Source organism: Anser anser, assembly GCF_964211835.1.
Source record: "Anser anser genome assembly, chromosome: 18".
Classification (NCBI taxonomy): Eukaryota; Metazoa; Chordata; class Aves; order Anseriformes; family Anatidae; genus Anser; species Anser anser.
Window position 1 is genome coordinate 14,878,507 of NC_139739.1, and position 8,797 is coordinate 14,887,303.

The 8,797-nt window shown below is 49.4% G+C and overlaps 1 long non-coding RNA gene across 1 annotated transcript; it reads left to right on the plus strand.

Moving 5' to 3' along the window:
- Window positions 1–327: 327 nt before the first annotated feature.
- LOC310883722 lies at window positions 328–8,119 on the plus strand. Its single transcript, XR_014573682.1, has 2 exons — window positions 328–768; window positions 7,305–8,119. It is a non-coding gene; the product is annotated as an uncharacterized lncRNA (long non-coding RNA).
- Window positions 8,120–8,797: the final 678 nt, after the last annotated feature.

Genomic DNA, 8,797 nt, shown 5'->3' on the forward strand with positions numbered 1-8,797 from the left:
GTTACGTCTCTCTCAACTTTAGCCCTACTTTCGACGTAGCTGCATGCCTGGTAGCAACCATCGCTTCCTCCACAAAAGCTTCTCAAAATGTTTGGGATTATTCCTGGGAGAGATTTACCTCTGGGTACCAGCTGCAAAGCCCTTCAGGGTAGGGACACCACAAGTTTGGCCAAGTTTATGCATAACTGTATGCCTGGTACCTACCCTTGCCTTCTAACCTCGGCATGCTTCTAGAAAAAAGATTTGGATTCCTCCAACAGAGATTTTTTCTTTGGGGATCCTAAACTCAGATTCCCCTGGGCTACGTAACATAGAATTTGGGCTACTTTGGAGGTTGGTACATGCCCGCTAGCTAATTTTGCCTCCGCCACATTGTACTTTTGAAAAAGTTTCGCCTCCCGGCGGCAGTTCTTGATAAAAGCAGCGTACCCGTCTGGGGTAGCTACCTGAATTTTGGCCAAATTGGGAATTATGGGCATGCCCAGTAGCTACCCGTTCCTCCTCCCAGGCATACTTTCTGAAATGTTTTGGGCCTCTTCCAGAGAGAGAGGGACTTGTGGATTTGGTCCGCAGAACCCTTCAGGCTAGGTACCCAAGAACTTGGGCCAATTTTCGACGGAGGTGCATGCCAAGAGGCTTCTCTTGCCTCTGCCTCATCTGGTTTGCCAAAACCTTGTGCCTACCTCCACATACAGATTTACTTTGGGATCCTGCCCTCAGATCGCTTCAGGCTAGGTACCTGACAACTTTGCCCAATTTCCGACAGAGGTACCTGCCTGGGTACCTTCACTTCCCTTCCCTCATCTTCTTTTCCAAAACTTCTGGGCTAGCTCCAAATACACAACTGCTTGTCAATACCAGCTGAAGACTCCTCCACGTTACGTCTCTCTCAACTTTGGCCCTACTTTGGACGTAGCTGCATGCCTGCTAGCAACCATCGCTTCCTCCACAAAAGCTTCTCAAAATGTATGGGATTATTCCTGGGAGAGATTTACCTCTGGGGACCAGCTGCAAAGCCCTTCAGGGTAGGGACACCACAAGTTTGGACAACGTTATGCATAACTGTATGCCTGGTAGCTACCCTTGCCTTCTCACCTTGGCATGCTTCTAGAAAAAAGATTTGGCTTTCTCCAACAGAGATTTTTTCTTTGGGGATCCTAAACTCGGATTCCCCTGGGCTAGGTAACAGAGAATTTGGGCTACTTTGGAGGTTGGTACATGCCTGCTAGCTACCTTTGCCTCCGCCACATTGTACTTTTGAAAAAGTTTTGCCTACCTGCGGCAGTTCTGGACAAAAGAAGCGTACCCGTCTGGGGTAGCTACCTGAATTTTGGCCAAATTGGGAATTATGTGCATGCCCAGTAGCTACCCGTTCCTCCTCCCAGGCATACTTTCTGAAATGTTTTGGGCCTCTTCCAGAGAGAGAGGGACTTGTGGATTTGGTCCGCAGAACCCTTCAGGCTAGGTACCCAAGAACTTGGGCCAATTTTCGATGGAGGTGCATGCCAAGAGGCTTCTCTTGCCTCTGCCTGATCTGGTTTGACAAAACCTTGTGGCTACCTCCACATACAGATTTACTTTGGGATCCTGCCCTCACATCGCTTCAGGCTAGGTACCTGACAACTTTGCCCAATTTCCGACCGAGGTACCTGCCTGGGTACCTTCACTTCCCTTCCCTCATCTTGTTTTCGAAAACTTCTGGGCTAGCTCCAAATACACAACTGCTTGTCAATACCAGCTGAAGACCCCTCCACGTTACGTCTCTCTCAACTTTGGCCCTACTTTGGACGTAGCTGCATTCCTCCTAGCAACCATCGCTTCCTCCACAAAAGCTTCTCAAAATGTATGGGATTCTGCCTGAGACACATTTAGCTCTGGGTACCAGCTGCAAAACCCTTCAGGGTAGGGACACCACAAGTTTGGCCAAGTTTACAGGGAAGTGTATGCCTGGAAGCTACCCTTGCCTTCTAACCTCGGCATGATTCTAGAAAAAAGATTTGGCTTCCTCCAACAGAGATTTTTTCTTTGGGGATCCTAAACTCGGATTCCCCTGGGCTAGGTAACAGAGAATTTGGGCTAATTTGGAGGTTTTTACATGCCGGTAGCATACTTTGACTCCGCCAGATTGTACTTTTGAAAAAGTTTTGCCTCCCTGCGGCACTTCTGGACAAAAGCAGCGTACCCGTCTGGGGTAGCTACCGGAATTTTGGGCAAATTGGGAATTATCTGCATGCCCAGTAGCTACCCGTTCCTCCTCCCAGGCATACTTTCTGAAATGTTTTGGCCTCTTCCAGAGAGAGAGGGACTTGTGGATTCGGTCCGCAGAACCCTTCAGGCTAGGTACCTGAGAACTTTGCCTAATTTGGGACCGAGGTACCTGCCTGGGTACCTTCACTTCCGTTCGCTCATCTTGTTTTCCAAAACTTCTGGGCTAGCTCCAAATACACAACTGCTTGTCAATACCAGCTGAAGACCCCTCCACGTTACGTCTCTCTCAACTTTGGCCCTACTTTGGATGTAGCTGCATGCGTGCTAGCAACCATCGCTTCCTCCACAAAAGCTTCTCAAAATGTATGGGATTCTGCCTGAGACACATTTAGCTCTGGGGACCAGCTGCAAAGCCCTTCAGGGTAGGGACACCACAGGTTTGGTCAAGTTTACAGGGAAGTGTATGCCTGGTAGCTACCCTTGCCTTCTCACCTCGGCATGCTTCTAGAAAAAAGATTTGGCTTCCTCCAACAGAGATTTTTTCTTTGAGGATCCTAAACCCGGATCCCTCTAGGCTAGGTAACAGAGAATTCTGGCTAATTTGGACGTTGGTACATGCCCGCTAGCTACCTTTGCCTCCGCCACATTGTACTTAGGGAAAATTTTGCCTTACCTGAATTACTTCTGGAAAAGCAGCTTACCTGTCTGGTATTTGTTACCTGCCTCTGTCTGCATGTCCTGTACCTCTCACGGATTACCTCAAATTGCACGGAGGTTCCCCACTTTTTTCTCCATTTGTTGAGGTCTCGTCCTGTTTGAGCCTTAAGGCTCTTTCCAAGCATCTCTTTGAGCCTTTCCTTTTGGCATTCTCTGAACACAGCTGAAACCTCGGCTTGCTGCCTCAAACTCCTCCAAGGCTGTTGCTCTAGTTCATTTTTGTCCATCGGTGTACGTTCCCAACCCTGCAACAATGGAATAGACAGTTTTTCTTTGATTTTGTTTTGTCTGGTTGTTTCTTTTCATTATGACCTTTTCTTTCTTTGGTCTTTCCTTCAATCCTACCACTTTTGTTAGTTTGAATCCTCCTCTTAGTTTTGTTGTTTCTTTGCTTTCTTCAGACATCAGCACCCCACCCCATTTTCCCTGTGCACTGCCTCCCTCATAGAATCCTACAATGCCTGGGGTTGGAAGGGACCTTAAAGACCATCCAGCTCGAGCCCACCTGCACTGGTGCCCCAGGACCCTGTTGGGAGCCGCACGTCTGGGCTGGGGCCAGCTCTGCCTTGGGGGTGACTGAGGCTGTGCCTGTCAGCCCTGCAGTGGGACATGGCGGTTGCCTAGCACCACTCCGGGTCACAATATGCACTGCCCCTCACAGCACAGGGCTGCCATGTGGTCACGGTCCCTGTCCTTGGCTTCCCAAGGAGCTGCGTCCCCATGCTTGGTCCTGAGCGAGGTGCTGCATGTGCGAGTCCAGGAGTCCCCAAGTGCCACAGGGTGGACTTCTCTCTCTTTCCCCTGGAGATGAACACTCTCTTTTGGTTCCACCATACCTGTGCCCCTGAGAAGCTCCACAGCCAGGACGTCCATGGCCCAGCTCTCTCAAGCTCACGGCTGGGCTGTCCTGCCCCAGGGGGTCCTGACAGGTGCCTGGAGCACACTGGAAAAGTTGGGCCTACATGCCTTAGTTCTGAACAGAAGCAGCATACCCAGGCTGTGACAAACCCTCTTTGGGCATCAGAACAGAATCTTGAAGTCTGCGGTGCCCAAAGTGAAACCTTTTTCTTCACTCCTTATAAAATAAACATTAAAGTTAACTCTTAAGGAGATAATGAGATTAAGGAAGTACATGCTAAACATAGAAGACTATAATACGCAACTTTTTGCCCAAAATATGCTCATTGTCATCCCAGGGCGGGACAGATAAGCTTAGGATATAAAAGTGTTAGGAGGTAGTGGTAAAGAAGTTAATGACAGCAAAACCCTAGAGTGAGGAAAAAAGGGAGAGCTGGGGAGTTGGGGGGGAGAAGAAAAATTGAAAACCTACAAGAGGCAGTCGATGTTCTGTGCTCCTTCTCCACCAAGACAGGGACACCTCCTTGGTAAGCTCTGCACCTTCACCTTCACTTTGGTGAGGAATACCTGCGGTAGCATTTATACGTTAAATAAACATATTAACTGCCTATTGGGTTAGGGGCATAGATTCATTTTAGCTGCCTATCGGGTCAGTGGAATAGACCCACAAGAAAGAGGACAATCCCTTGTCATGAAGAACTCAGGGTTCTCCCATTTGGCTGCATCTGTTCAAAAACCAGCCTGCATACAAGCGATGCAGGAGAAGGATCTCATGGAGATCCCCAAAGCTAGCCCTGATTGATCTGGCAAGGTTAACTCCCCCTTAGCTGTAGCCTCCCAGACAGCATAAAGACACATGCAGCTAGTCTCCAAGACCACATACAAACTGCCTATGCTATCAATGCTGCCCTGGATGCCACACAGCTGGCAGATCTGGTTTGCCAAAACCTTGTGGCTACCTCCACATACAGATTTACTTTGGGATCCTGCCCTCACATCGCTTCAGGCTAGGTACCTGACAACTTTGCCCCATTTTCGACGGAGGTACCTGCCTGGGTACCTTCACTTCCCTTCCCTCATCTTGTTTTCCAAAACTTCTGGGCTAGCTCCAAATACACAACTGCTTGTCAATACCAGCTGAAGACCCCTCCACGTTACGTCTCTCTCAACTTTGGCCCTACTTTGGACGTAGCTGCATGCCTGCTAGCAACCATCGCTTCCTCCACAAAACCTTCTCAAAATGTATGGGATTCTGCCTGAGACACATTTAGCTCTGGGGACCAGCTGCAAAGCCCTTCAGGGTAGGGACACCACAAGTTTGGCCAAGTTTATGCATAACTGTATGCCTGGTAGCTACCCTTGCCTTCTCACCTTGGCATGCTTCTAGAAAAAAGATTTGGCTTCTTCCAACAGAGATTTTTTCTTTGGGGATCCTAAACTCGGATTCCCCTGGGCTAGGTAACAGAATTTTGGCTATTTTGGATGTTGGTACATGCCCGGTAGCATACTTTGCCTCCGCCAGATTGTACTTTTGAAAAAGTTTGGCCTCCCTGCAGCAGTTCTGGAAAAAAGCAGTGTACCCATGTGGGATAGCTACCTGAATTTGGGACAAATTGGGAATTATGCGCATGCCCAGTAGCTACCCGTTCCTCCTCCCAGGCATACTTTCTGAAATGTTTTGGGCCTCTTCCAGAGAGAGAGGGACTTGTGGATTCCGTCCGCAGAACCCTTCAGGCTAGGTACCTGAGAACTTGGGCCAATTTTTGACGGAGGTACCTGCCTGGGTACCTTCACTTCCCTTCGCTCATCTTGTTTTCCAAAACTTATGGGCTAGCTCAAATAAACAACTGCTTGTCAATACCAGCTGAAGACCCCTCCACGTTACGTCTCTCTCAACTTTGGCCGTACTTTGGACGTAGCTGCATGCCTGCTAGCAACCATCGCTTCCTCCACAAAATCTTCTCAAAATGTTTGGGATTATTCCTGGGAGAGATTTACCTCTCGGTACCAGCTGCAAAGCCCTTCAGGGTAGGGACACCACAAGTTTGGCCAAGTTTAGACGGAAGTCTATGCCTGGTAGCTACCCGTGCCTTCTCACCTCGGCATGCTTCTGCAAAGGATTTGGCTTCCTCCAACAGAGATTTTTCATCTGCGGATCCTAAACTCGGATTCCCCTGGGCTAGGTAACAGAGAATTTGGGCTACTTTGAAGGTTTATACATGCCCGGTAGAATACTTTGCCTCCGCCAGATGTTACTTAGGAAAACGTTTCCCCTCCCTGAGGCAGTTCTGGATAAAAGCAGCGTACCCGTCTGGGGTAGCTACCTGAATTTTGGCCAAATTGGGAATTATGTGCATGCCCAGTAGCTACCCGTTCCTCCTCCCAGGCATACTTTCTGAAATGTTTTGGGCCTCTTCCAGAGAGAGAGGGACTTGTGGATTCGGTCCGCAGAACCCTTCAGGCTAGGTACCTGAGAACTTGGGCCAATTTTCGACGGAGGTGCATGCCAAGAGGCTTCTCTTGCCTCTGCCTGATCTGGTTTGACAAAACCTTGTGGCTACCTCCACATACAGATTTACTTTGGGATCCTGCCCTCAGATCGCTTCAGGCTAGGTACCTGACAACTTTGCCCAATTTCCGACGGAGGTACCTGCCTGGGTACCTTCACTTCCCTTCGCTCATCTTGTTTTCCAAAACTTCTGGGCTAGCTCAAATAAAAAACTGCTTGTCAATACCAGCTGAAGACCCCTCCACGTTAAGTCTCTCTCAACTTTAGTGCTAATTTGGACGTAGCTGCATGCCTGCTAGCAACGATCGCTTCCTCCACAAAAGCTTCTCAAAATGTATGGGATTCTGACTGAGAAACATTTAGCTCTGGGTACCAGCTGCAAAGCCCTTCAGGGTAGGGACACCACAAGTTTGGCCAGGTTTATGCATAACTGTATGCCTGGTAGCTACCCTTGCCTTCTCACCTTGGCATGCTTCTAGAAAAAAGATTTGGCTTCCTCCAACAGAGATTTTTTCTTTGGGGATCCTAAACTCGGATTCCCCTGGGCTAGGTAACAGAGAATTTGGGCTCCTTTGGAGGTTGGTACATGCCCGGTAGCATACTTTGCCTCCGCCAGATGGTACTTAGGAAAACGTTGCGCCTCCATGCGGCTGTTCTGGACAAAAGCAGCGTACCCGTCTGGGGTAGCTACAGGAATTTTGGACAAATTGGGAATTATGTGCATGCCCAGTAGCTACCCGTTCCTCTTCCCAGGCATACTTTCTGAAATGTTTTGGCCTCTTCCAGAGAGAGAGGGACTTGTGGATTCTCACCGCAGAACCCTTCAGGATAGGTACCTAAGAACTTGTGCCAATTTTCGACGGAGGTGCATGCCAAGAGGCTTCTCTTGCCTCTGCCTGATCTGCTTTGCCAAAACCTTGTGGCTACCTCCACATACAGATTTACTTTGGGTTCCTGCCCTCAGATCGCTTCAGGCTAGGTAGCTGACAACTTTGCCCAATTTCCGACAGAGGTACCTGCCTGGGTACCTTCACTTCCCTTCGCTCATCTTGTTTTCCAAAACTTCTGGGCTAGCTCCAAATACACAACTGCTTGTCAATACCAGCTGAAGACCCCTCCACGTTACGTCTCTCTCAACTATGGCCCTACTTTGGACATAGCTGCATGCCTGCTAGCTACCATTGCCTCCTGCAGGGAAGCTTCTGCAAATGTTCGAGATTCAGCCTGAGACACATTTAGCTCTGGGGACCAGCTGCAAAGCCCTTCAGGGTAGGGACACCACAAGTTTGGCTAACTTTATGCATAACTGTATGCCTGGTAGCTACCCTTGCCTTCTCACCTCGGCATGCTTCTGCAAAAGATTTGGCTTGCTCCAAGAAAGATTTTTTCTCTGGGGACGCTAAACTCGAATTCCTCTGGGCTAGGTAACAAAGAATTTAGGCTACTTTGGAGGTTGGTACATGCCCGCTAGCTAACTTTGCCTCCGCCACATTGTACTTTTTAAAACATTTCACCTACCTGCGGCAGATCTGGACAAAAGCAGCATACCCGTCTGGGGTAGCCACCTGAATTTTGGCCAAATTGGGAATTATGTGCATGCCCAGTAGCTACCCGTTCCTCCTCCCAGGCATACTTTCTGAAATGTTTTGGCCTCTTCCAGAGAGAGAGCGACTTGTGGATTCGGTCCGCAGAACCCTTCAGGCTGGCTACCTGAGAACTTGGGCCAATTTTCGACGGAGGTGCATGCCAAGAGGCTTCTCTTGCCTCTCCCTGATCTAGTTTGCCAAAACCTTGTGGCTACCTCCGCATACAGATTTACTTTGGGATCCTCTCCTCAGATCGCTTCAGCGTAGGTACCTGACAACTTTGCCCAATTTCCGACGGAGGTACCTGCCTGGGTACCTTCACTTCCCTTCACAGTATCACAGATTTCTAGGTTGGAAGAGACCTCAAGATCGTCGAGTCCAACCTCCGACCTAACACTAAGTACTCCACTAAACCATATCGCTAATCTCTACATCTAAACGTCTTTTAAAGACCTCCAGGGATGGTGACTCCACCACCTCCCTGGGCAGCCCGTTCCAATGCTTAATAACCCTTTCGGTAAAGAAGTACTTCCTAACATCCAACCTAAAACTCCCCTGTCGCAACTTTCGCCCATTCCCCCTCGTCCTGTCACCAGGCACGTAGGAGAACAGACCAACCCCCACCTCTTTACAGCCTCCTCTAAGGTAACTGTAGAGAGCGATAAGGTCGCCCCTGAGCCTCCTCTTCTCCAGGCTGAACAAGCCCAGCTCCCTCAGCCGCTCCTCGTAAGACTTGTTCTCCAGACCCCTCACCAGCTTGGTCGCCCTTCTCTGGACTCGCTCAAGCACGTCCATGTCCTTCCTGTAGCGAGGGGCCCAAAACTGAACACAGTACTCGAGGTGCGGCCTCACCAGAGCCGAGTACAGGGGCACAATCACTTCCCTAGACCTGCTGGCCACACTGCTTCTTACGCAGGCC